At 34.3% G+C, this 27,004-nt stretch overlaps 1 long non-coding RNA gene across 3 annotated transcripts in view; it reads left to right on the top strand.

The window, feature by feature from the left end:
- Positions 1-27,004, top strand: part of LOC137860380 (uncharacterized) — a 94,365-nt gene that overhangs the window by 55,254 nt on the left and 12,107 nt on the right. The window contains exons 1-7 of one of the 3 annotated variants that reach the window (XR_011098869.1): positions 1,748-6,812; positions 8,292-8,347; positions 11,613-11,691; positions 13,943-15,502; positions 19,523-19,683; positions 21,563-21,645; positions 26,542-26,636. This is a non-coding gene — a long non-coding RNA (uncharacterized lncRNA). Of the gene's footprint in view, positions 1-1,747; positions 6,813-8,291; positions 8,348-11,612; positions 15,503-19,522; positions 19,684-21,562; positions 21,646-26,541; positions 26,637-27,004 lie in introns of those variants that run through there. The other 2 variants (XR_011098867.1, XR_011098868.1) reach the window with 2 other exon arrangements.

Below are 27,004 nucleotides of genomic sequence, written 5' to 3'. Positions count from 1 at the left end.
GGCTGAGCTCACACAGAGCATTACAGACCTTTTAGAATAAATAACTGTTGTAGCAGAAAACCCGCTTCTTGAACTATCAACAATACTAGATTGGAATTTACTGAGAGGACCCAAAAGATGGTGACCACAATTTTCTTAAGAGTTATGGAAGATCCAGTTCTCTTAATAACATATTCCAGGGCCTGAAATCTTTGGAAAATTCATTGTTTTTTCTTATTTTCAACACTACTACCTTATAAAACAAAACAAAAAAAAACCACCTATTTTAAAGAATCTTTCACAATTTGAAAATGTATTTTAATAGTAGGCCATGTGACTGTTATATTCTCCAATGCATACTGTGAACCAGAGATGTCCTAATACACTTTTCCCATGGATCAGTATCAAATATTGGATGCAGGTTCTATTCACTGTGTTAATCTGTAAGATCAAGATAAGTAGTATCTATTTTAGTAAATATGTCCCTTTCTGTTGTATTTTACATTCCAGATAGGTTTCAGCAAGATTGATGTTAAGGAAATGCTTCTACAAGGTAATAAAGCAGCCTAAGCTGTTATTCTAAGTTTGGGAAGAAAAAATAAAAAAAAAAATAAAATAAAGGAGAGAGAAGGAGATTTTGATGCTTCTGTCTTTAATGAAATCTCTTGAAATCTCTGAATCACTCTAGATACAGAGAATCTATTGCTCTTTTCACTATTTACACTCCAGGGAGTTCACCACTCATGCGAGTTAACTTTGGATGCAATTCCAGAGGACTGAAAATTTGCAAATTTTGCCTTTGGTTGCAATTGTAACCATAAAAGATGCTAGATTGACACCACAAAATCCAACCATTGCATAATCTAAAAAAAAATAATAAAAAAAATAATCTTTATTTCATACGACTGATTATATCCTCGGACCCTTACATGACTGCTTCAAAAATTTCAGCTATTTTCTGTTTTGGGATGAAGTTAATAGGTGTGGTAGACCCCCAGACACACAGTGATTTGCCAGTGCAACTGGCAACTCTCTACCAGGTTAAGATATCACTGCTGCTTCACAGTGCAGAGGTTTACAATACTGTATCCACCATGAAATCCTGTAAGGGAAGAAAGATTTTCTAACCATACACTTTGAATTATTCTTGCAATCTCATTTTCTGGAGCTGTCTGTAATAAACCAGCTTCCAAACTATGGAAATAGCAAGCTCTATGTGAGACTTATTTCATTTTGGACCTTCCGGGAATCCAAACAATAAAATTGCCTTCCAAATGAGACAGTTATAGAATCATCTTGGCAATTTCACTGGGCTTCATATTAGCCCAAACATGCTGATGAATCTAAAATGTACTCTGGTATTTTTCCAAAGGTTTTATTTTCTCACTGACTTGAAAAGTCAATATGTATGCCCAAATATCTTGCTTTCTTTTTTTTTTTTTTTCTTTCATACAAAAACTATTGGCATATTCAGACTGTTACTTGTAATGAGAATGTACTATGAATATTGTCCTTGATGTCCTTTCTGGCTGATCCCAGCTTGTTTCTTCTACAGATTATCTAATTTCCTTGTAGTTGTGGAGCATGCAGTAAAATTGTTCATTCAGTGAGCATGCCAGACAAGTACATTTCCTGGTCAGGTTGTGTTGCTTCAATCTGTGTAGCAGATATAAAACAAGTCACCTGCATCATTTTAACTATTGTCAAATAAATTCCAGTATGATTTTTAATACAGCTCGTATTCAGGAATCAATTCACTTCCTCATTCCGTCTGTAAAAGTCCCTTGCATGCACCTCTTGGCTTTGGGGACAGGTGATTGTGCAGAATTTCTGCAGTCTTAGCAAGTTTTGTCTCTGCTCTTCATAGGAGCTGTAAGACTGCATAGCAGCTCAATAAATGCTATAGCTTTATTTATCTCCATTCTGTTAAGTAAAGTTCCTGTCATTTTCCTAACTGTGGTGTCAACACAGGTAGCCTAATACTTGAGGAAAAGTGTTTCAGGCAGGTTGTATTGGAGTTTCTTTCATTTCTTACTGGCTTGCACGTGCTTTTGGTTTAGCCCTGTTATAACAGATACACTGGGGTCATACAATGTATTTCAGCACCAGTGCCACACATCCACTTAATCCCTTTTCTCCGTGTTTTCTTAGTTTCAACCGCAGTTCCTGCTGAGAGGTGAAAGAAGTGTTTGAGCAGTATACCAGTGACAGAGAGGTGACACTGCAAGAAAAAACAAGTTTTATGTATTCATGCTTCAACAGTGATTTACATGGGACATGCGTCATTGCTCAATTGCACATTTCCAACTGTTTCTGGTATACGTAGGGCTCTAACTTTAATTTTATAAACTCTAAGTAATTTTATAAGCTTTTGACGCAGCAATTAAATCAACCTAGAAATAGCATGGCTTAATAAGGTTCTCTTTGTATGATCTACAAAGTGTGTGATTTAATACAAGAAAGTCTATGAAGTTTTAGAGTGTTTTTACTGTTATTATCATAAGCTATTTCCTATTGATTTGATAATAGAAAATGAATACTTAATACTCACTTAGTGTTACAAAGTGCTTTACAAAACTAATTAATTTACACTTCATTAGTTAATTCTTTTTAACACAGACTTAATGATCATTTAGACACAGTAAGATCCAAAGTATTTTCAGTTTCCATAGCACAATATTTGTATTGTAGTTCAGGAGTAGTTAAGGATGAATTTAAACATCATGTTTGTTTTCAGCCCATTACTTGATGCTGCAAGCATGTGTTCACCTAATCATTTGTTGTTGTTAAGTGAAATCAGTAGGACCACTTATTAAATGAATAATATGTTTTAAGATCAATATAAGCAGTAACTGATACATGAATAATGTAATCTAATGCAGCCCCTGGATAATTTTCATACCCAAGATGCAGAATTTTGCTCATACTACATGCATAGGCTTTCCTTTCCCCCTCATCCTCCTTTTTTTTTTTTTTTTTTTTTTTTCTTCCTTTCCAATTCAGCTAGAATGGAAAGAATTGCCATGCTGAAGACTATCAAGCACAGTATCCAGTTCCTAGGAGATGCCAGCTACAGATGCTATAACAGAACATTCAACACAATAATTAGGACAATCTGCATTTTTCCTCTGATGCCCAATAATTAGCAATTGTCTTTAGCCACAAAGTAACTGGCATTTAGACCCAGTTTTTACATCCATTCTAAATCTTCCTTTCTTAATTCACACTATAACGGAACATTCCTGTAATTAATACAAAGTGCAATCCCTTTTAAATCTTCCAAGTCGTGTCTACTGGCAGTTCTTCTTGAAGTCTGTTTCTGTGTTGTACCTTTCATAAGACTGCAATTAGTTTTTTTTTTCAGTTTTGACTGCCTTGTTCTTATCTTCTGAGACAAAGAGAACAGAATTTCTTCCTTCATTGTTTATATTTCTTAGCATCTCCTTTGTGATTAATCTTTTTCCAAATCAATAGTCTTGGTATTTTTAGTATCTGTAAATATACCATTCCTAGATTTCACTCCTCATTTTTTTTTTTAAATCAACTGACTAATGATGAACAAGATTAATGACAATCACATTGCCAATTTTTAGACATCTATCTGAATTTGAAATGTTGGTTCCCCCCAAAGTTGGAGGGTTACAATGAATACAGAAGTTAGAAGCTTAAAATTCATTGTGTTAATAAGGGACGGAATAATGATTCTGTATTTTTTAATGGTTCTTAAATATATTCCTAGATTCCTCTTATCTAATTTCTTTTGATTTTTGGATTGCAGCAATATTTTCCAAGAGACTGTATTTAGGTATCTATGATGCAGCCCAGTTAAGTAGGATGTTGTAGCATGCCATAGGTTTACTTGTAAGGAAAATATTTTGTGCTTATTTCATTTCCACATAATAAAGAAACTCTCTTTTAACATACAGTTTTTTTCAAACACGAATTTACTGTCATAAAAAGGTAATTTTATTTTTTTGCTTAAACATTTGTTTGCAAATTCTAATGTAGGTTGTTTCTACTACATAGAACATATTTACTAACATTTTGAATGGGAACATCTAAATAAAATGTTCTTTGTTAAAGTATTTAATCTGAATGTTATTAAATTTATATGAAATAACATACCTCTCTGAATCAGGGAAAACCCTTGATTTTAACTGCAAGGTGTCACATATTCCATCACAGGGAAAACATCCTGGATGTTTTAACTTGCTCAGTTAAGGTACATCAGTCATCCCTGCTAAAGAACATTATTTCTTTTACAAAGGTGATTTCATAAAAACTTAAAAATTAATTGCCCATGACCCTGAACCATACTGTGTCCTGGCTGGCATGGTAAACACTGTGGTTTGCAAACTGTGTTTTCCTTTTTAAACTTTTACAACATCAACTGTTACTGATTAAAACAGGCTAGTTCTGCCAACTGTGTAGAGCAACAGGAAAAGAGCAGTCCCCACAGTCAAACAGGCATATACATTTGCACCACTGTCTTTTAAGACACAATTAATTTATTCACACTTTCCTAAAAGCAATTAACAACAGGCAGGAGTTCTAATGAAATAATGTGATGATTCCCCACAGGGACTATTTGTAATGAACATTACAGAGTAGCAACTTCAAAGTGTTTACATTAAAACGTGATTAATTACAAAGCCATTAAGCTACATATTGGCTAAAATGTAGACCCAAATTTAGGGATATTTTAATTAAGTAATTGTGTTTATTGGTATATTCCCTGCCTAACTATAATTTTGTTGAGGGGGTTGGCTTATTTAGGAGGGTGGTGGAACTCTTTTCTTGCAAGATCACCAGCATTCAGCTCACCTCTTGCACAAGTGTCATTTTCTACAATGTAATGGTCTAGTGAAGTGGGTTTGTATTGAAACATTTAGATGTTTCAGTTAGAGTAAATGTCTATTTATGGTAGTTACTTGGAGCTGTACAGATGAGCTCTTAAGGGAATTAACTTTCTGTTAAGGTTAAACAGAACTGTTAAACATGCTGGTGGAAATTGAGTTTAGGGAGCTTGTTATAAAACCTGTCAAAAATTTAACAATCAGATTCTTAATTTCTGCATGGCTGAGCATTGAATCAAACATGCTCATTTGGAAAAATATTTTATAATTAAGGTTTTATCAAATGTCTGATTTTAGTTTTGCTATGTGTAACACTTTATTCCAGGTTTCTTTGGTGATTTAAATAAAACCTTTGAGATGTGGGCCCAGGATTTTTCATTGTTTAGATGTTTAGTGTGTTTAGATTTCAGAGAGTAATATGTAATCTAAGTCCTGTTTTGCAAAACAAAAAGAACTGGTAGTTGTTATAATAGTGAAATTAAAAAATATTCGGGGACCTTTAGGTAGAATAATTATGGAGAATATATGAAGTATTTTCAAAGAATTTATGCCAGAAAGTGAGGTTTATAGGAGCACATAAGTGAGTTAGAAGAAAAAAACACAGTTTGAAATCAATGAGATACATGCTTCTAAGGAATTATTTAATTATTTTCTTCAGTGCTTAAGAAAGTACTTTAAAAAGAAGTACTTTAAAAAATGTTTTTAAAAAGTTTTAAAAAGTACTTTTAAAAAAATGAAATACCATTTTTTAGGAGCCTCTCAGATGCTTTATAAACTATATTGTGTGATACAGTTTCGTAAGTGTTGGTATCACTGAACTCAGAGAAGTATTTGACTCCTCTTGCATTAAGATATTGTTGCAATTGAAATTGTTACTTGTGTTCTAGTAACCTCAGTACTGAATGTCAGACTTTTGAGTGAGGATGTCTTGATGTTTTAGCAGATGGCTTGCAATGCCATTAAAAATACTGTCTTTAATCTGATTCACTTTTTTCCCATAGCAAGTTTTGAAATCAGTAACAATAACAATGATAAATCAGTAATCAATAACAATGATAAATGCTATCTACTGTCTCAGTATACTAAATCTGCTTTCTTGATTACATTGTCTTGCTGAAGTGCTTTGAAAGTGTGACATTTTAAGCAAGGAATAATACTGTTTTCATTATGAAATCCCCCAAATCAACATAATCAAGTAGTAATTAACATTTACATAAGGTGACTTTCCAAATCAGAATTAATTCTCTTATCTTGGATTCACAGTCTTTTTCTTTATGTAATACCCCAGCATCTCATGTGCATGAGGAAAACTAGTTTTAAGGTACTTGGAGTTATTTCTCTTGAGCACATGACACATTCACTTGCTTTTAGAACAGTTATTCAATATAGGGAACAAAAAAGCTAGTGCTAGTGAAAAATATAAATGAAATAACATTTGTGCTCTGCATTAAAGTTATAAAGACCAAGTAAATAATTTGGCCCGCATGCAATAATACATAAGAAGTGTATTATAAGAAGTAACTGATGATGATCTCAGTGTAGTAAATGAACTTAATGAGGCTATGCAGATGCATATGTGCACACTGGTGCTTTTTCCACTGAATTTATTGATCGTTGTGTTATTTGTGCAACTTCAGACATAAAAAGCTGTATTTTAAAAAATTCATAAAATCATTTATATTTTTAGAACTTTACTAATCCTAGTACTGGGAAGGTGAAAGAAGGACATAACAGTTGTGTTCATAGGCAAGCTCCTAGTTTTAGATCATCTCAGGAGAAGATGGATGGTTTCTGCTAGGACATGTTAGCTGAATGCATTGGATGATTTAGTCTATTAATTAATACTTCAAATTTAAACTTGTTTTAAATATCTGGCCACTGACTCATGTGAAACTTTTCTGTGCTTCCTTCAAGATCCTGTTTTTCATTTTCATGAAGGTACTTGGCACACTAGTCAAGTCACTTGTCAAGCTTTTGGTAAGATAAATATACCAGTTCCTTTGTAAGGCACTTTTTAACGTAATTCTTATTAAGGCTAGTTTCTTCTTTCTAATGTATTCTGTAGTCTCATAATTGTTTTGCTAAGCCAATTGTAAGAGAAATGTTGTTTATTCCAAATAAACCCAACTGAATAATTGCTGCTCTCCAGCCTTGAGCTGAGGATTAATTCCAAAGCTCCTATAATAGCTATAAAAGCACTACTACAAATTGTTGTGATAGGACTCAAGTTTTATAATTTAAACATTTGTACCTAATGGACAAGATCATAAGTGGGAAAATATATAGTAACTTTATGAATAGGATACAATGTCCTTGGTATGAAGTTAAACAGAGTTTTGAAATGAAATAAATGAGAGCATTCATTCTGTTTTATTTTATGCCCACGTGAATATAGCAAAAAAGCAGTTCATACTGCCCTTACCCATGTCTTTTCTATAGGCTACAGCTGTTAAGGAAATCATGAAAAATCACACACCCCACTCCCCAGTAACCCCATTTCTGTGTGTTTCTGATGTACTAGAAGTAGAGGGCAGTTCTGAAAAGTCTGAGTTAAACTGTGGACATTAAAATTCCCAAATCCAGTAAATCATTTAAAACAGCCATAATGAAACAATGCCAATGTAATTAAGTATAAAAACTCTGCAAATCATACATTAATTCTTCCTTTAAATTTTCTGCATCACTTTATTTAAAAAAAATAAAAATAATAATAATAATAATAAAAACCTGAGCACATCTGTTGATATAAAGTTGCTATGTATAAATTTTTGGAAAACTACTTATCTTTTAATAGCTCCATTTCCATTACATACATATTCAGATGTGTAATTATGGCAATCCAAAACCAGTCTGTATAGTGCACTATTAAATACAAGGCAGATTTTAAATAGAAACAGTAATACAGGTAGTACAGGTTATTAAAATACCTTGTTTGTGTTACTACTTAATAGAGTAGTGATAAAGCCCAACTTTTAAAAATTTTGATTTATATAGAAACCAAAGTTTCTGAAAGCAATATGGTAGCATTCATAAGAATTGCAACCTACTGTAGATGGTCTTTTAATATCTGAAAGTTAAAACACAGTGATTCTTGTCAAAATATTTTGAGTATTGAAATGTTTTCCACTTGTGCTCATAACACATGAAAATTGTGTTGGCGTTTTTACTTTCTTTTAAATTCTTATTTTATTTATTTATTTATTTTTTAATCAGATTTTATTTCAGCAGTTCAAGTTCAGGGAAAAAAAAAATAAGGTTTTAAAATTCAATTTATTTGCATTCCATAGGATTTATAAGAGAATGATTGTTAATTCTTCCAAACAGTCAAACAGTATAGAGAAATAAATATTTAAATCTTGAGTTTACATAAAATAACATTTGAAAATTACAAGCAGTTTTCTTTTTGTTTTCATTTTACCTTCAATGCTTTTCTGTATTTTCTAAATTTTGGTGAAGAAAACCAGAAATGAACCAAAAGGAAAATCTCTGAATAAACGGATGTTTCAGAATCAGTACGTATTGTTTTTTTTTTTTGTTGTTGCTGTTTTTGTTGCTGTTGAACCATACATGTAGATTGTGTTTTGGTATGGCTCAAGTTATTGCACTGAAAGCTTCTTAGAGGGGGAATTACTGTTTTCTCTAGCCATTCGGGGTATTGTTCCTACTAAACAGAGATAACTTCTTGATATAAAGTAAATCTAGGGTGCTTTGAATGTTGTCCAACAGGCATTCACAACAAGCAGCAAGCTCTGACTTTCTGAATACCAGTGAATCAGTTTTGAACTGTGCCTTTGTAGTTGCAGGAGTTTGTGGAATATGTTGCACATGTCTTGAGGCATTTTTTGAGGTAAAATTTACCAATAAACAAATGAAAAGATTATGATTGAAAATAGATGTGTCTAGATTGCATTAGTTAACCTCTTCTATGACGAAAGTAATCTACAAATATGAACAGAATATTCTGTGCAATAGGGCTGGAGTTACCTAGCACAGTGCTCCTGGGAAAGGGAACATTGTTCGTACAACGGCAAGGCAAACATGATATATGAATCACTTTCTTAAAGTGCGTATCTTAACTGATTACAGAGGTAGCCAAGATGACTGTCATATAACAAATGTCTAACTTTTGGATGGTTCATGAATCCCTCTCCAAACAATTTATTTTAAATGGGCATATTTCATTTGAACACATTAATCTTTAAAAAAAATTGGAGTCTTTATTTCCTTACTTTCTTATTGTCTCCAGAAGATGCTCATGTTTCAGCTACTTTCAATACATAGAAAGGGATAAAATAGAGCTTTTAACTTTGCATATTAAGGGAGTATTTTGGACAAAAAGACTGAAGATTGTTCTTTCTCTGATACAAGAATGGTCCAAATATTTAATTGTCAGAATTAGACTTGGATTGTATAGATGCAATATTATTTCTATGTATGTGACTTGGAACACTTCTTAAATTGATGTAGGATATAATATATTTCTATAGTATACATATATGTGTATATATATATATGTATACTATACATATAGTATACTTGATGTGTATACTCGATATACATATACTCAATGATCTTGAGGTCTCTTCCAACCTAGATGATTCTGTGATTCTTTATTGCAGTATTAACTCTTCAGCTGAATGCTTTTCTTTGACACTTTCTTTGCAGAAAGCAAATTATCTCAATGGACAGAATTGCGCTACTTCCTCATAAGGTCATACACATTCAGATAGATGGTTTTAAGACATTATTTTGATTATATTTCAGAGATATAAAATCAATTTTCTATGAAGATGAGTGTATAATTAATGAATTACGTAAAAAGATAGTGGTTAATGTGTGCATAAATGGCAACACAGCAAGAGAAACTGACTTCACGCCTACCCCTTCACCTACTCATTTTAACCATTTTTGTTGTAACTATCCATGCCATTTCTTGATCTGTTTCCATATAATTATATTGAAATTATCTTTCAAATTATTCAGGCTTCTTTTCCAGAAGTCTCCGCTGTTCAGTCTTTTATGAAGCCAGTTTCTCTTCAGTCCCTGGTCATCTATTGAAGGACTTGTCCAGAACTTTTCCACGCTTAGCCAATACAGATTTTTTTTTTAGAGTTATGAATTGCTAAGCTAATCAGTGACTTTAACAGAAAGTCTGAGTTTGACAAGGAGTGTTGTTGGCTTTATTCATGTTTATCTCTGCATCATCCTCAGAACTCATACTAGAAAACAGTACATAGTTACATAGTAGATATTCTAAAATACATTTCTGCTTTTTATTTCTATTGTCTTCTCTATTTTTAGATATTTCTATTTCTATAGGTCTTTTTACGGAAGTGTTATTTTATATTCAACATTGGCTTTGTCCCATTTTATGTGTACCCCATTTGTTTCTGTGTTCTCCTTCCAAAAGGAATCCATATTTCCTTCTGCCTTCTAAGTTATTGTTTCACAAGTAATAAATAGTATTCCTAAGAACATGTGTTTCCTTGCATCTCTGTGTTTAATTTATTCTTATTAGCCGATTCCTCTGTCTATTCATAAAGCTTTATCATTATTTTTTTTCCTGAAATCTCTTAGTCTCCTATAACATTTATTAGCATAAGTAGCAGCATCTGTTCTCTGTTATTAAGGCAGCTTTGTTTCAGGTATTGATACTGTGACCTGCAGTGTTCTGTAGGGCTTTATGCTTGTTTTCAGTCTGTATTGGAGTACTGAGCTTAGTAGTTTGTGAATACCTTACCCCTTAGATATCTCAGTGAATCATGGCTAATCAAACAGATTAAATCATAAAATAATTCAACAGCATGCTCTTCTTGTTTTTATATATATCGCTTTCTTCAATAGCCTCGGTGTCATTCGTCCATTTGGAAATGAAGAGCTGTATTTGTGCTATGTATGCTCAGAAAAATTAAAGCAGAACAAAGCTCTCCTAATGGGATATGTATACTTCTGAAGTTTTGAGTTACATTGTGACAAAGGAGTGCTTATTCCCTTAATAAATATTATCCCATGCAGAGAGGTTTCCTCTTTGAACTTGTGTGAATTGACTAAAGCTTTGTTACAGGTTCTCTCTGGAGAACTGACATTCAGGTTGCTGACAGAACCCTATTCTACTCTCTCTTTCTCCTCTCTGGCTTATTCATGAATAATACAGTGATGTCCTGTGTAAGATAATTTATTTTCTCTTGAGAGGCTTCATTGTAGACTAATGATTCACATTATCCATAGGCCCCAGATTATCAATCGCAGTACAAACATCTGTGCTTGAGGAAAGTTATTACCAGCTAAACGGATGAACTTTATGATCTAGAAGTACCAAATTATTAGGGTGCCCTTATTTGTGACCGGCCCTGAGTTCTGCATAGAAGCTTCAATGTCAGTTACATGCATGTCAAGCTACAATGAATCACAATTCAAGAAAGAAATGCTTAAACCTAGGTACAACTGTAATGATAGTTTAACTGTTGCTAATATAGCTGCATTTCTGATATTGTGCAGATTGATACTAGCTCATTTTTGCAGTCACCATATTTTGGTTGTCATTCCACGTCCACAGAGACTGTTTCTGGAATCATTTACTTCATTTGAATAAAACTTGTATCTAGAGATACAAGCACCAGTGTAATGACTTTCATGCTTCCCTCATCCTAGTGAACTCTTAGGACTGTCCTGTCCCTTTCCCACCGTGTTCTCTACTGCTGAGTTGCTGTACACTTACTCTGTATGGCTATGTCCAGTCCCTTTCCACTTGCTTATTCTGTTTCCTTATCCCCACAGACAGGTGTGTAAGGACAGAAACTCTCCTCTCTCAAGAGCAACAGTGTGGAGGAAGATGGCACACCAGCTCTAAGTTCAGGTACAAGGTCCCTGATTTGACAATCCTACCACTTGTGACAAACTAGAAATACTGGACATCTGCTTCTCATAAGTTTAAATGAAAATTTCCACAAATAAGTCATACTAGATCAACAAAAACTAGCCTGATTGGGTTGTTTCAACATTTCACTATACAGTGGAATTCATCCAGCGTTTAACTCACAGAGCTGGTAATTTTGTATGTTTCCCAGGATTTCTCATTAGGAAACCTTATTTTAACACATTTCTAATTTTGCTAGATTTAATGTTGTTTGTTTTTCTTAGAGAGGGATTCCATGAGCTTTTTGAATCTTGTTTTTATTGCTAAAATTTATGAAAATGCATCAGTTTCTAACTAGTTAAGGAAATAAAGGAAAAGGTTTTTCTTCAAAGGTAAATATTTCTATTGACCCTCCCTGGAAAAACCTTGGTGCCACTGTATTTGGAAGAGGGGTTGAAAATGTGGCAGGAAGCATGCCTTGAGTTTCTTTTCCAGTCCAAAGAAATGTAACATATGCATTTGTAAAATATGCAAGTTATGCATTCTCAGATGTTTTTCAGTTTTATTCTTTAAATATCACTTCTGCACTAGACAGTCTTCTGTCCAACCCTAAGTGGTTTTATTACTTTTGTTTACCAGTCTGCAGTAACTGCAGAGTATGATTGATACTGAAATAGGGACACTGGCTTTCCCGTGCATTCGGTTATTTCAGTTAGTCCAGTGAATGTTCTTTGTAACTCTGGTTTTCATCTGTGTTGATGAAAGTATGAGGTACCAATCCGTAGTCATAGAAAACTGCAGTAGATAACTGTGCTATGGATCTAAAGGTTTCATCTCTTATTACATATATCGGTCACTTAGATCATGCCACATAATGGATTTAAAAAAAAAAAAAATTCCTAAAAGTTTGAAAGTGATTTTGCATACAAATATCTTGGATGTGATATATTCTGGTGTTATCCCGGGCATTATATAATCCTGTAAACACCTCAGTTCCCAAGTACTATTCTCCTTTAAAACAATATGTCAGTTTCTTATAATGTGCTTTAACTTGTTATTCTGTACAGTATACTTTTTGTCGCAGTGTTATCAAGTTTCTCTTTTGAGAGAAGTGGAGAAAAACAAAATAAAACTTCAGGGAGATGGGAGCCATCTGCCACTGTTCCAAAGAACACCAAGGGGATTTCATCACTTTTCTGTTTTTCAACCAATGGCAGATTGTGCTAAGTCAGGCACGTATTAATTTAAGAAATGCCAGTGTTACTGATTCATAAAGCTTTCTAAAAAATTGACTGGCCCATATTGTTTCAGAAAACATTTTCAGTGATCTATCTGAAGCAAACCATATGGACATTTCAGCTGATCAGATAGGAATCAAAAATAAACATTTGGGCAGCACACTATAAAAGCAGTTTGCCCAAATAAATATGGAGATAATTATTGACAATTACTAGAGCTGGTCAAGAACAGAATTTTATATTTTGGAAAAAACTTTTTTTCCTGCATTTATCGAAAATGGAAAAATTACAAAATGAAATAAAACCAGAATCAATCAAAATCTTTCATCTCAATACACAAAAACAGTTCTGGTTTGTTTTGAACTTTCTTGATTTTCCAATGATACAGTTTTGTTAATATTCATTATAATATTAACATATTTATATCTAATATATTCCTAAAGTATATATCCAACGTATTTATATTGGATATTAATTTTTCCATGTTGGAGAAGTTAGCTTAGGTGGCTTAGGGTTTCATCACAAGGATTTTGTGATGCCATGCTTCTTTCAAAATTACTTTTTTAGACTAGCTGTGGTCCGCCTAATGCATAAATAAATAAATAATTCTGCCTCTTAGACTTGATACCTTTGTGAAGGTGCCATTTATTCTCCACTTAATTATTTCCCTTTAAAAACTGAGAATCTTTCACAAATTTTCATGAATTAGAAGCATGAGGCTAATAGGGTTTTCTGTGTATCTGATGCAGTCCCCTCCTTCCATAGACATAGCATCATGTAATACTGTTATAAACTTTAAAGGGAGCAAAGCTTTTTCTCCTTGCTATTCCTATAGGAATGCACTTACAGAACTTGCGTGTTAAAACATCTCACAGTTTCCAGGCTAAATTTATTGATTGCCAATTAAGAACCATTTGCTATTATGCTCACATTTTCTTTTAGTTCACATAGCTATCTTACGTGTTGAGCCTTCCTGCAGACATCCAGGATTCTTCTGGCCTTTTTCTTGCTAGACTGAACAAGCTCTCTGTCCTCTGCCTATGATGCTTCATTTCGGATAATGCCAGCAGCCTTACGCTTCACTTATTTCACTATGAATTCAAATTGAACATGGATGAACATAATAGTGGTAGTACACTTATTCACTGCATATACTGAAGATGTTGCAGGTATGTTTGCTTTTACTGACAATAAAAGCTGCTCTGTATAATTAAGGTAGAAAACAGCTTTTCACTCTTCACTGGTTTTAATATTAGTTAGGGGACCTCTTGTTGGAATGTTTAACTATAGGCTTCTAAAGTTATGAGAGTTCCTTAAGACTGCTTTAAATAGTTGCTTAAAAATGTATCTAAAAACAAATGAAAGGTATGGCTGCATAGTAAAGATGCATGAGATTATGTTTCCTGTATTGAAATCCATTGTTTCAGTGGAAGATTCCTAAAAATTCTACTACAAGAATTCATGTTAGCGAACAAGCGTTGTTCGTCCAAATGAAAGCTCAGGTGGAAGTGAAAGCCAAGCAAAATCCTTTTCTTTTCGTGCATCATCACCATCCATAAATATTCCATAAGCTCAGTTAGAGCCTAAGCTACACCTGTAAAGTTCATTTTGCAGTGAGGTTGCAGAACTATAAATAAGGACAGGAATGATTCTGCAATTGGTAATCCAGGTCAGATTCTCAGTGGGTATAAATCATCAGACATTACCAACTTCAGTGGAGCTCTTCTTATTCTTAATACCTGCCATGCAGTTTATATGCCTGCCAATGTTTGGTGAGAGAAAAGAGAACATAGCTCACTTTCTCATAGGCTCTTCAAGGCTCATGCAATAAAATAATGTATTGTTTTGACATTAAAGTAAAGAGATGAGATTTGGAATACAAAGCAGAGATAAGAGCAGCTGAGTAGGAAGGTGACATTCCAACAAGATCATTTTTTCTGGTGGCTCTGTATTTGCAAATTTTGATATATTATGATCTAAAGTAGATGGCTAAAGTTATCAATGCAGGATAAATTCTGCACTGCCATTGTCAGAGCAGTTATTTATGTGCCAACAAGATGCTATAACATAGAATATCAATCACAGAGTAGAATAGCTGCCAATTCTAGTCTTCATTTTTCTGTATTTTATGGAACCACTAATTCTATTCTACTTCTAGCTGAATTTCTGTGTTACTGGATTAGCATAGCTGCAATCTTGTGCTTTGTGTATGCCATATATTTGAATGAGTATATGCTGCAAACATATTATTCCCATGAAAATAAGTTTGTGATTCTGTAGAACACATTCAAAGATGAGTTGTTGGATTATAACGCTTTGTAAAACTTGCAGTATAAAAGCATAGCCAGAGCTACTCTACGCTGATTTGATTCCATACGCTAGTTTCTCCTCAGTGAGCATATCTTCCTTCTTAGGTTTCTGTCCAGCTGACAGGGAAGGAACTTCCAATGCTACTTCCTTTCTACTACCTCACTGTGAGACTGAATCCTTCGTTCCTGGGTGGCAGCAGGAACCTTCTGTAAAAAACAGAGGTTTTTGTTCTCCAGCAATGAAAAAAACTGTACATAAGCTAGGTATATAATTCCATTTTTATCCGGGCATCATAGTTTTAGCAAATCAGTCTTTGAAGTATCATCAGAAGGGAAAAAAATGTCAAAGTCCAGCTCTCATAATCATTTTTTCAGTTCTCAATTAAAATTAACATTTGCCTTTCCCTTGTGAAGCTCTTTTTTATTTATTCAAGTTATTCTTGGGAATTTGATATCATTGCTGATCTTACAAAAAAAAAAAAAAAATCTTTGTAAAAAGTAATTGAATCTATTGTTTTTGTTTTAAGTATAGTTTTATTTTTACAGGATTCACAGTCTTCACAGTCTTAAGGTGCAAGTATATCTTTGCACTGAAAAAAAAAAAAGCAGAGTGCATTTACTATACACTTTTAGGCAATATAAGACCAAAAGCATGTACCAGATATACTTTGAAATGAAAGCTTCTATGTGTGCACACATCAGTTATATGGGATTCCAAGATCTGAACTTCATGTGGTCTTAATGCCCAACTATTCCTGAGCCTCAGCAATTATGACCAAACAATACATGACTATTCATGGAAAACAGGTTCTTACGTCTGTTAAAGGAATGTAAGGGCATGTGTAGAACTACCTCAGAATAGTAATTGAGATAATGACATATAAAAGTTTATCTTATTAAGGGCTACTGGAAGACTCTTCCAACCTAGAAATTCTGTGATTCTGTGATTCTGTGACTCAGGTGGGCTTCCACTTTAAATCAAATCCAAGGAAATGAGTTGATCACTTCCTGAAAAGGTTAATCACCCAAGTCATTTGTACTTCCTTCCCCTTGAGGGGGAAACACAAACATTAATAATTCCTTCTGTTAACTACTTGTTCAGTATCGTTTAAATCCTTTCAACTTGCTGTGCCTATGAAAAGTACTACATCAGCAGCACTGGAGAGTAACTACAGGTTTTTTTTCCACAGTATCAGGTACAATATGGACTGCTGCACAGTAAGCTTCTGTAAGAACCATATGGCTGATTTAGAGGAGGTCATATAAATTCCTAATTAAACATACCAAAATTCAGTGAGAGACTAGGTTATGTTGCTCTTTGAAAGCACTATAAATCAGTGTACCCTTTTGTAGATTTTATTAGTCTAATAAATAAAAATAATCTGAAGCAAGTACGGTGCTAGAAGTGCATCTTGCCAAAGTGAGAATAAACTATACAATTACCAAATCAGGGTAAGAATATTTTTGTATGTTAATATTGCATTATAAGCAGAGCATGATATTAGTCAAGGTGCCAGATGAATATAATCAATATTGAAACTTTTATGTAGAAGGGCAAGAATGTATTCCATTTACTTTTAAATGAAACTAAAGAATTTGATTAGAAGTCATGTTTCCAGATTATTACCTAATATCTCGAGGCTCAGACAAATGGTCACATTATCCACCTCAACGCTTAAACTGTAGAATCTGTCTAAAGTGTAAACTTTAGCTCTCAGAAAATTAGAAAGGAAATATACTTTAACTGTTAATATTACAAAACTAGAAGATGAGAAAGATGCAAAACAGTAAGTTTTAGGGGAATAATTAGTTACAAATATAGGTGAGGTAAAGGCAAATATGATACTTGATGATCCTTAAGGGTCCCTTCCAACTCAGGATATTCTATGATTCTATGATACAAGAGTGGATAGAGTTAAGGCATTTCAGGAATGTGGGTGCTTTTATTAAAGCTTAATGTTGGACATGAAGAGCTGGAGGATAAGATAAAACACAAAGTTCAACCTGCAAATGAGAAAATGTGATGTGTAACAGGGATTTATGGCAGAATAATTATCCTTGTACCTCACTTGAAAAATATTTAAAAGCTGGATGTTTCCTGGGTTTTTGACTTTTAGTCTTTCCATAGTAGCTGTTAAGCCTGGAGAGCAACATCTTATTGAATTGCTGAGAAAACTTGTTTACTTAACTTTTATCATAGCTTTTAACAAACTTCCAAAAAATTGAATGGGAAACATGGCTTAGTATCCAGTCATGTGATTCAATCACACCAAAATAAAATTTATGCTGACATCATCATACAAAAAATCCACTTTAAGCTATATATATATATATATATATATATATATATATTTTTTTTTTTTTTCGAAATGGCCACATGCCATGAAATTCTCACATAGTCAGAAATGAAAAAGCAGTTCCTACTTCTTAGTCTGAGTCAGAAGCCTAGGGTATCACCCTGCTTTTTTAATGCAGATGCAGGTGCCAACCTATGTGAAGTCTCAGTACAAAGCCAGCTGGCACCAGACACTTGTTGACCTGCAGACCTGAGCTGGGAACTACAGGAGTCAGATCCAGAAAAATCAAAGTATTCAGTTTTAAAAGAACTTTAATGAAAATGAATCACAAACCAAATGGTGCACTATAAATATTTCAAGAAAGAAATACATAAGTAGTATAATTTTATGTTCCATTAGGAAAGAAAAGATACTTACTGCTGGAATCCTAATAAACCTTACAGTGTGAAGAAGTACTAAAACATGGAACAGCCTGTTGGGGCTAAATTATCTTTGTGCTTTAGATGTTAGATCAAGGGAATGCTTGTCTTTGTGTATCTATCTGTTTTGAAGATGGGTCCCTTTGCAAAAGTGTGAAAGTTCCTGTTATTTATTACATAGTAATAGAGTCATAAAATAGTTTGGGTTGGAAGGGACCTTTAAAGATTAGATTGGGTGTTGGACTATACAGTCACTGGCATAAAGGGTGTCCTTTTACAAATACATTAAGTGGATGCACTAAATTTACTATCTTGTTTCTAAGCAGAGGTGATCTTTGTGCTCTGCAAAAAGATCTATGTTTTTCCTGTTTCCTGCTAATTTTACAGTTGGAAAAGTCTTTTTGCTCTGTTTTTACAGCAAGTTGCATAACACAGTTTTGGTCAGTGACCAGAGCTCCTAGTTGCTGCTGAAAGTCCGTATACTTAATCCTCTTCTTATAAGTTAGCTCCGTAATAAGTTGGCAGTATTTTTTTTACTTTTTTTAGTAAATCAAACCGCATATTTATCACTAACAATGATAATAGTCATAATGAAATCTCAAAAATCTTTTCTCTGACCTCCTTGTTGGAGGTTTGAAAGTTGCAGAGTCCTACTAATAGGCAGATATAGTCAGAAATATATTATTGTCTCTAATTTTTGGCTAAAAAATATATATTTTGAAAATACAATGAACTTTTGCTAGAGAGGTGATTGTTAATATCAAGTGTTAAATTTTTAATTGCAATAATCAAATGCTTTGGCCTAGAAAAAAGTTTAACTCAGTAGTAAGAGCCCTTAAAATGTATTTATTTGAAACACATGGATTTTTTTTTTTTTGACAAAAGTACTTTTCAACAGAATTTCAGAATAAAAATGGAATTTTATCTAGTGATAGTGAATGAACAAGACTTTTAAGGTAGTAGAGAACAGAAAAGCAATGTCTTTTCTGGTCATTTTCTTATTTTAAGAGAGTGATTTTAAAAAACTATGGGCTCTCAACAAAAACAAATTTTCGTTCTTAACAGGTAGCTGGAAGAATTAAAAGAAAGCATAGTAAATCTGACCATTTCCCTGTTAATTTTCTTCCATTTCAGAATCTGACTCTGTTCAATCACTGAAGTTTTTTTTAATTGAAGTTATTTGAAAGAAATGAAAAGAATTAGATATTGCAGATAGTGTTGCAGAAGTAGCACAAGATTTTTTGGGGGGACAGTGGCTGAAGAAAATAAACTGCGCACATAATTTTATATGTCCGCAGTGGTATTTGAACTTGGTATTTCAGATGCTGTGTAGATAAAACACTACATCACAGGTAGAACACAACGTTAATAGAAACAAGGTATTTTCTTAAATCTTCCTCCATAAGTGTCACCTGTGTTCTCTCTGCATGTGAACAGACAGAGGGAGAGGGAGACTGGGAGAAACTGGTCAACAAAATATCTTTCTGTTCCTGCCATTCTGTCCTGACCTGACTTACTGTTGCACTTGAACATCAAATAGTCATGTCTGTGTATCACATGCTCCTTAGAAATGATACTCTGAAAATAAAACTAGACTCTGGAGAAAGAAGAGAACAGAACTGGAGAAAACTGAGGAAAACAGAACTGATTTGGGAGGGAGGAATCTGTCAAACAATATGACATCCAAATAAAGAAGGAAATGTGCAAGTTACAAAATGGATGATGAGGGGTGAGTACAGATGTCCTGCAAGCACAACTTGTGGTAACGATGTAGCCTTTCTTTGTTAGCATTCTTTGGTCATAATAATATATATATATGTGTGTGTATATATATATATATATATGTATAAAATCCTATTATAAAAGTTAAGGAATCAGAGAATGAAAGAGATGGGAAAGACCATGTGTTCATGTTGTGCACCTCCGTGCCTATAGAGTTACTCCCTGTTATGCACCTATCTGAATTCTTATCTAAACAATTGTGCAGTAGTCATCCATGTGTCCCATATTGCTTAGGAGGAAACCATTCTATTCTAGAGTGAAAATAATTCTGATTTTTCTTCATGGTCTCTGTTTTAATATATCACTTATCTTATTTCCATTGTCACAGTATGTACTTCCTCATATTCATGTGAATTATATTTTTCTCTTTGCTTCATGAATCATAGTTGTATGTGTGGATCATATTAGCCAGTGAGAGCTTGGTACTGAATGGACTGCATGAAACTAAGAGGCTTGTGATTAATTTAGAAATCAGAGTTCAAATTTTATTGGAATTCATCAGCTGTTTTCATTGCATGGGAAAGACAGCAAGGCAGACGGGTATCTGCATTGTTCTTTGTGTTCAGTTGTTTTATTGTAAGTTATTATATTACATAAACTAATTTAAAATTGATTTTACTCTTTGTAGAGCTAAGTGGATAGTAACTCTGGTTTATTAGATAGGTACTTAACACAATTAATGCAACGTCAGTAATTCTACATGGCCATGATTAAATGTCTTAAAATTTTCATCTCAACCCCACTATAATTAGCAGTGGGTGCAAGGCTCTCTACTTACTTATTTTTTTGTGACAAAATACAGATTGTAGGAAACAGTTTAAGATTTCTGTCTTTGTAAACTGTAGCCTCAATTTCTAAAGTGTAAAATCTCTAAAAATGATACAAAGTGGGGTTCTTAGTCAAAGATCTAGGTGAATTGCTGATATGAAATGCATTCATAGCTCAAGTCTATCCCTTATCATGTGTCTAAAGGGGAAAAAAATTAATGTAACACAGGAAGGAAAGGCAGACATTTTTTAAATGACAGACTTTATTGTGAACCTGTAGAATAATTACTAAACTACTGTTTTTTTTTTTTTGTTTGCTTTTTAAAAGACAATTACAAATTTGTTTCCTGTTAAAGAAGGATAATATATTTTTATTACTGCTGAACTGAGTACAGCTAAATGGGTTTTGCTGAATCAGTAAGATTCAATATTCTAACTGTTGTGTTCTAAAGTAGTCTCTTTGCTTATGGGAAAAGCAAATGATAATATCTTCTAAGATAAGAAAGTTCTCTTTTTGTAGTATGAAGTAAAATAGCATTTGGCTTTATGATATATCACAAGAATCTCCCTCTTGTGTTTTGGTATTTTTGAAGCATTTGGATTAAAGAAAGTACAATCAAGAAAAGAATGTTTAATCCAAAAGGAAAATGTGTTTTGCAGAGAAAGGTCAAATGAAATTCTTTGTCACTTTTTTAATGCAGCAGAATGTCTGAGATTTAGAGGAAAATATTTACACTTTCTTGAAGAGAGAGAAGCAAATTAAAACATTATTATAGTACTTGAAGCTTTATATTAGAAGAGGAGCCACTGTTTTCAGTGCCTTGTAAGGCATTACACAACAGTTCACAGTCTATGTAGCCGTAAGATATAATAGTGTGGAGAGGACTGGGCACACGCTGATTTTCCTGGTTTCACTTGATAAGGTAGTCCCCATTCAGTGGGTTATACTACTGCTTACATGGGAGTTAATGCATGGGAAGTGGGACAGAAGGAATAACTACCTTTAAAACTACCTTTATACCTAACTATAACTACCTTTTCTGCTCTTACTGCACGAAGCTTCTTCAGAGTAGAAGCACAGAGTGTAAGAGCAGCTGTATTTTGGACATACTGCAGTGATGGAAGATGAATTTTGCCATGAGGTTTGTAGTATATTTGAGTGCTGACGATATCACTGAAACTGTTGTGTGCCATAGTGTGCGTGTCTGTGCGTGTGAAATTGTGATTAGGATCCACAGGCTCCTAAGCAACTCAAAGCAGTGTGGTTAGGAATATGATATGAATATTGGGTTTGGGCATTGGGGATAGGATTCATCTCACTCTGCACTAAGGGGATTCACCTTTCCTTAATTTTGATGCTTAAAATGTAGAAGTTTGTGTCTGACCAGTATGTCTAGGTTCCCATGTCAATAAAATGAATCAGTTTATTCAGTGGAACCAAGACAGTTACCAAGCTAATTAGAGGTACCTGCTTTTATTATTTGGGTTGACAATAACCTTCTAAATGCTGTTGACTGGAGCCTAGCTGTTGCCCAAATGTAGTTAGGTGAGATGAAACATTCTTGGAATCCATATTATGAGCAGTGTGTCATCTTGTGCTACCTCTTCCCCATTTTCTTAAATACTTGAATAAACTGTCTGAGCTGCACATCATTGAAACAGGGATGCAGTAGTAAACTGTAGCCTTTGAATTCTACAATCAGCTTCTTCTGCGAGTCAGCCAAGAATATAAATTACATTGACAATGTCTTTTCTTAGCAAAAGACTACCGAAGTTCAGATCTGTGTTTTTTTCTGGCAAGAATTTCTTCTGAGTTACAAGGACATTTTGAGTAACAGGGAGATACCTGAGACTACCTATAGCCAGTTACTATGAAGAAAAAGGACTATAGAATATTTTAATTGGACAATTATAGCTTTTTAATTAAGGTGGTAAGGGATGTTGAGGAGAGGCAACTCCAACCCAACATTGCCTAGCAGAATAATTTTCAGGTCTGATACAGCCTCAGAAGAGAGCTCCACACAGGTAATGCCTAGAAATATGAAACAGTCATGGAACTTTGCTGGTGTTTCAAGCATGTTTGAACAATAATGAACACAGCAGTCAAACACCAAACATTCACAGTTGGTGCCCTGTACTAACCCATTTTATCCAAAGCAGAAGAATAGAATTCTACCACCTTTTCTACCCTTTTTTTTGATGAATACTTAAGAGTAGAAGTCAGAAAATTGTATTTATGAAAGACATCTGTGCAAATAGCTTGTCACAATTTGCAAATTCGAGCAAAATACTATACTTACAACACATAATGTTTTCTTTGTAACAAGCAAACATTTAACATGCACTGAGATCAGAGCCTCAGACTAACTAATTCAGTTAACTAAATCATTCAGTTTTCACTCAAACTCAGCAACTACAGTCTGACTTCTTCGAAAACTCCCTAATTCATAGGATACCTACATGACCCTAACGTGCAAGTATGTTCTGCTCTCTGGACTGTAGGTTTAGCTCCATCATTGCTACCCAATTTCCTAACAGAAATTAGAAATTTCAGAGAAAATGCAGAGAGATTAATTGTTATAAGAGAAATAAGTTTATCAGGTGGAAGCTTTTTTACTGGAAGCTCCTTCACTGACCTACCAAGGATAAGTCTGCATCACAAAGCACATCTTCTGACAGTAACTTTATGCTCACAAATGATTTTGTTATACATAGTAGTTGGATGATGAAAAGGACACAGTGTGGTTCTAAGTATTTTATTATTTCAGATTCTTTCCTTATATGTACAGCCCCAACTATTATATTTGTCTTAGATGGAAAAACTAATTAATTTTAATTACTGGAAGGAGTAGAGATCAATATGCACCAGTTTATTCTTCTATTAAAGGATTACCCAACTGCTGTGCAAGTTATTTAGAGGCAGCGCTGTGAGGAGTCTGACCTGAATTAATTCACATAAGAACAGGCCTTAACTAAATTATGACAGAACAGTATGAGGAATAAGTGAGAGAGAAGGTGACAGAGCTGAAAATAATCATGTTTACTGCAATGTGATGAGCAGCTTTAGACGAGTAAAATATTGTGTATTGAAAAGCAATAATAAAGGTAGAATGCTTAGAAGAATCACAGAACCACAGAATGGTTGATGCTGAAAAGGACCTCTGGAGGTCCTCTGGTCAAAATCCCAGCTCAAGAAGGGACACCTACAGCAGGTTGCCCAGGCATGTGTCCAGGTAGTTTTTGAAGATGTCTGTGGGGGGAGATCTTAAAAACCTCTCCGGGCAACCTGTTCCGGTGTTCCATCAGCTTCACAGTAAATAAGTGCTTCCTGATGGTCGGATGGAACCTCTTGTGGTTCATTTGGTGCCCATTGCCTCTTTTCCTGGCACTGGGCACCACTGAGAAGAGCCTGGCTCCATCCTCTTTGCACCCTGCCTTCAAGTATACCTTGATAAGATCCCCTATAACCCTAATCTCCTCCAGGCTGAACACTCCCAGCTCTCTCAGCCACTCTTCATAGGAGAGGTGCTCTAGACCCTTGCTCACCTTGCCGATGAAACTGCTATGGCATTTGAAGCTGTGTATTTACTTAGTTGTTTTCTATTTTTTGCCTTTAGAAATATTTGCTGTCAGAATAAAAATACCACTCCCACCCTCCAAGATCTCTAGACAACTTTTGTATTATTTTATGAATTAGTCTCTGAACATCTAATTACCTATTTTCTACTTTATTTTTCTGTTGTGGAATGGAATACTGAATATGCTAAATCTTCACTTAAATGATTTTATTAGTATTATTTTTTTTAATGTAGCTCACCATAAACCTCTGGAAAATACTCTTCAGTGTAGTGAACTGTGATTAAGAATGATTTGTCAGGAGACGTTTTGATTCAAGGCAGGAACTCCAGCAAGATCTTATTTTGAATGTGTTTTTAATGAAAAGTTTTTTTTTTTTTTTTTTAAACTATATCACAGGCTCTTAATGATCTGTTAAAGTAGAATAAATTATTTTTCAAGACATTTCAAAGAAGATATTAAGCTTCTTTGTTTATTCTAAAATAAAATAGTGAATTTACAGAAAAATGCAGAGCCAGAATTGGAAAATTCCAAAATTACAGATTTCACAGCAGTTTCGCCATATTGATCCATACTGGACATTTTAGTGCTATGATACAAGGGCAAATTAAATGGCTCCAGTACTTTCTTATTAGCCCATACCCTTACACATAGTCCTACTATGATCAATTGCGTGTAAGAGTAAGTTGCCATTGCAAATGTTGCACAAAGGCTTAGCAGTGTCTCATTAAACAACATAAATGGCTTGGCAACTAATATCCCACTGACTTTTAGTGAGGCATAGGTGCCTGTTGCCTTTAAAAACCTAGGAAGATCCCAGACTAAATAGGTATCATAGATGAGCAGTTAGTCAATGGATTTAAATTGGTTTTGAGAAAAATTCCTAAATAACTTAATTCCCTGAATTAAAGCATGGTTAATGGCAGTATTTCACATTTACTTCCTTCTTTAAAGTAGTTCTTAGGCATATCAATGAGATCAACTTCTAACTGTTATGAAAAGAGTATTGAGGTCAGGCCATCATGGGTCAAATACCAGTAGGAGGTTCCTGGGAGATGGTTTTCTGCTTGTGCCTGATGAACTAATAGAGTAGTATCAGGTCTTTGCTGCAAAACATAGCCAGAAAAGATTACTTCTATTGAAGTTTCCACACCACCTCATCAACTTTCCCAGTGCAGCATGAAGGTAGCTTGCATACCTAATTTATGACTGTGGAAGTTGTTTTGATCAAAGCATTGAGTTTGTAGGTGTTGATGTCCTTCATTGGATGTAGAAATCTTGAGAATTGTTCTACTCATAAATACAATTTCATACACGATGTTGGAACTGAGTAACTGACAAACATTACTGTTAGCTTTTGTCGCCTGAATACCTTTGTGATACTCCATGCTTCACAGATTTAGCATTAATATTGGTTCCCTAATATCACTGAATTCAATGGGGCTGTGTGTTATGTAATATAATCCTTAGCGGGAAAAATATTGATATAATCTAACTCTCAGTGACAGAGCTAATGACCTTGGGAGGACCTTCACAATGACAGAATAAATCACAGTGCCTAAGTAGGGCATCAATAGCCTTCTCAAGTAGAAAACAGCATGGAAGGACCTGAGATAGCACCTACTCCACCCCACTGCCCTCAGGCAGTATCAGCTATAGTTAACAATTCCTGTGAGATGCATGCCTGACCTAACGATGGACAAGTTCAGTGACAGGAGTTCTGTTGATTAGTACTAGAATTGTAAAAATACACTGAGACCAAGCTGTCAGCCTCCACCTGAGATCAGTAGTAATGCACCCTTGATGGGATGGGAGTTTGATGTGCTCTGTTTTGTCAGGTGTTTTTCTTTCTCCACTGGCTGACAGCCAGATACAATCTCTATATTCTTCTGTTAAGTCTACTGTCTTCACTGTTTGTCTGTCAGCTCCATACATTTTGCTAAAAGTGTCCCAGTGCAGCTGTTGTATGTTGTTTTGAAATCCAATATTGCTGGCACTGTTGGGACAGCCTTCTCTTGCACATGAACTATGGTGAAATTCAATTTTCTGCTGTTATTGGAGATGTATTGGGAAAAAGTAGATGGTAATGTGGGATACATTGACTCTCTATCAACTTCTTAGAGCACTGGCACTGCAATTCCATAACTTAAATCTTCCTTTTCTTAAACTTATGGTGAATGTACCAGAGGCCTAAAGGTTCACAGTTCTGTTTTGACGTGTATTCAGATGCTGTAAATACGTAGACCAAAAAATGAGCTTAGCGCTCTCTGTATTTAACATACATACATGACTTACACTCAGTGATCATGGCAGCTGGTTGAATTTTCAGTTTTCTAGTATAGGTTGGATATTGACTGGGAGGAGAATAAGAATGCTTAATTACTCTCTCTTTTTTTTTTTTTTTTTTTTGGGGGGGACAAACAATGGAACATTCCTTTGATCATCACGTGTCTACTCTAAAGTTTCTACTGAGAGATCTTCATTGGTGGAAAAGCAATTTATGGGATCCAAAAAGGTCTGTTCTTCCCAGATCATTCTCATTTGTGATAATCTCCAGGTAAGTATTTATAACTGGCATATGGGGTGTCTGTTTGTGTACCAAATTGAACAAAGAGTGCTCAGCGTAATTATGAATTTCTGTTATGAACAGTATAATTATGTTATAAGTAGCCATGAATCTACGTGGACATGATCCTGACTGGGTTTAAATACAGTTACTATATGCTGTGAAACTATGACAGTAAAGAAAAAGGTGAGAAAAATAAGAGGATGTTAGAAGTTTGCAGCAGTTTCAGGCTGCCAATTTTGTGATTTGGCAGCAAATCATTTTAATCATAACTGCTTGCTTAAAAGTAAGAATGTAATTTCCTTTAAAATGTAGGGGAGGATGAAGGTGACTACAGATATTTCCTCACAACTGTGTGA

Source organism: Anas acuta, chromosome 8, assembly GCF_963932015.1.
Source record: "Anas acuta chromosome 8, bAnaAcu1.1, whole genome shotgun sequence".
NCBI lineage: Eukaryota > Metazoa > Chordata > Aves > Anseriformes > Anatidae > Anas > Anas acuta.
Note: the sequence above shows the minus strand (reverse complement) of the source record. Positions and strands in the feature narration are given on the sequence as shown.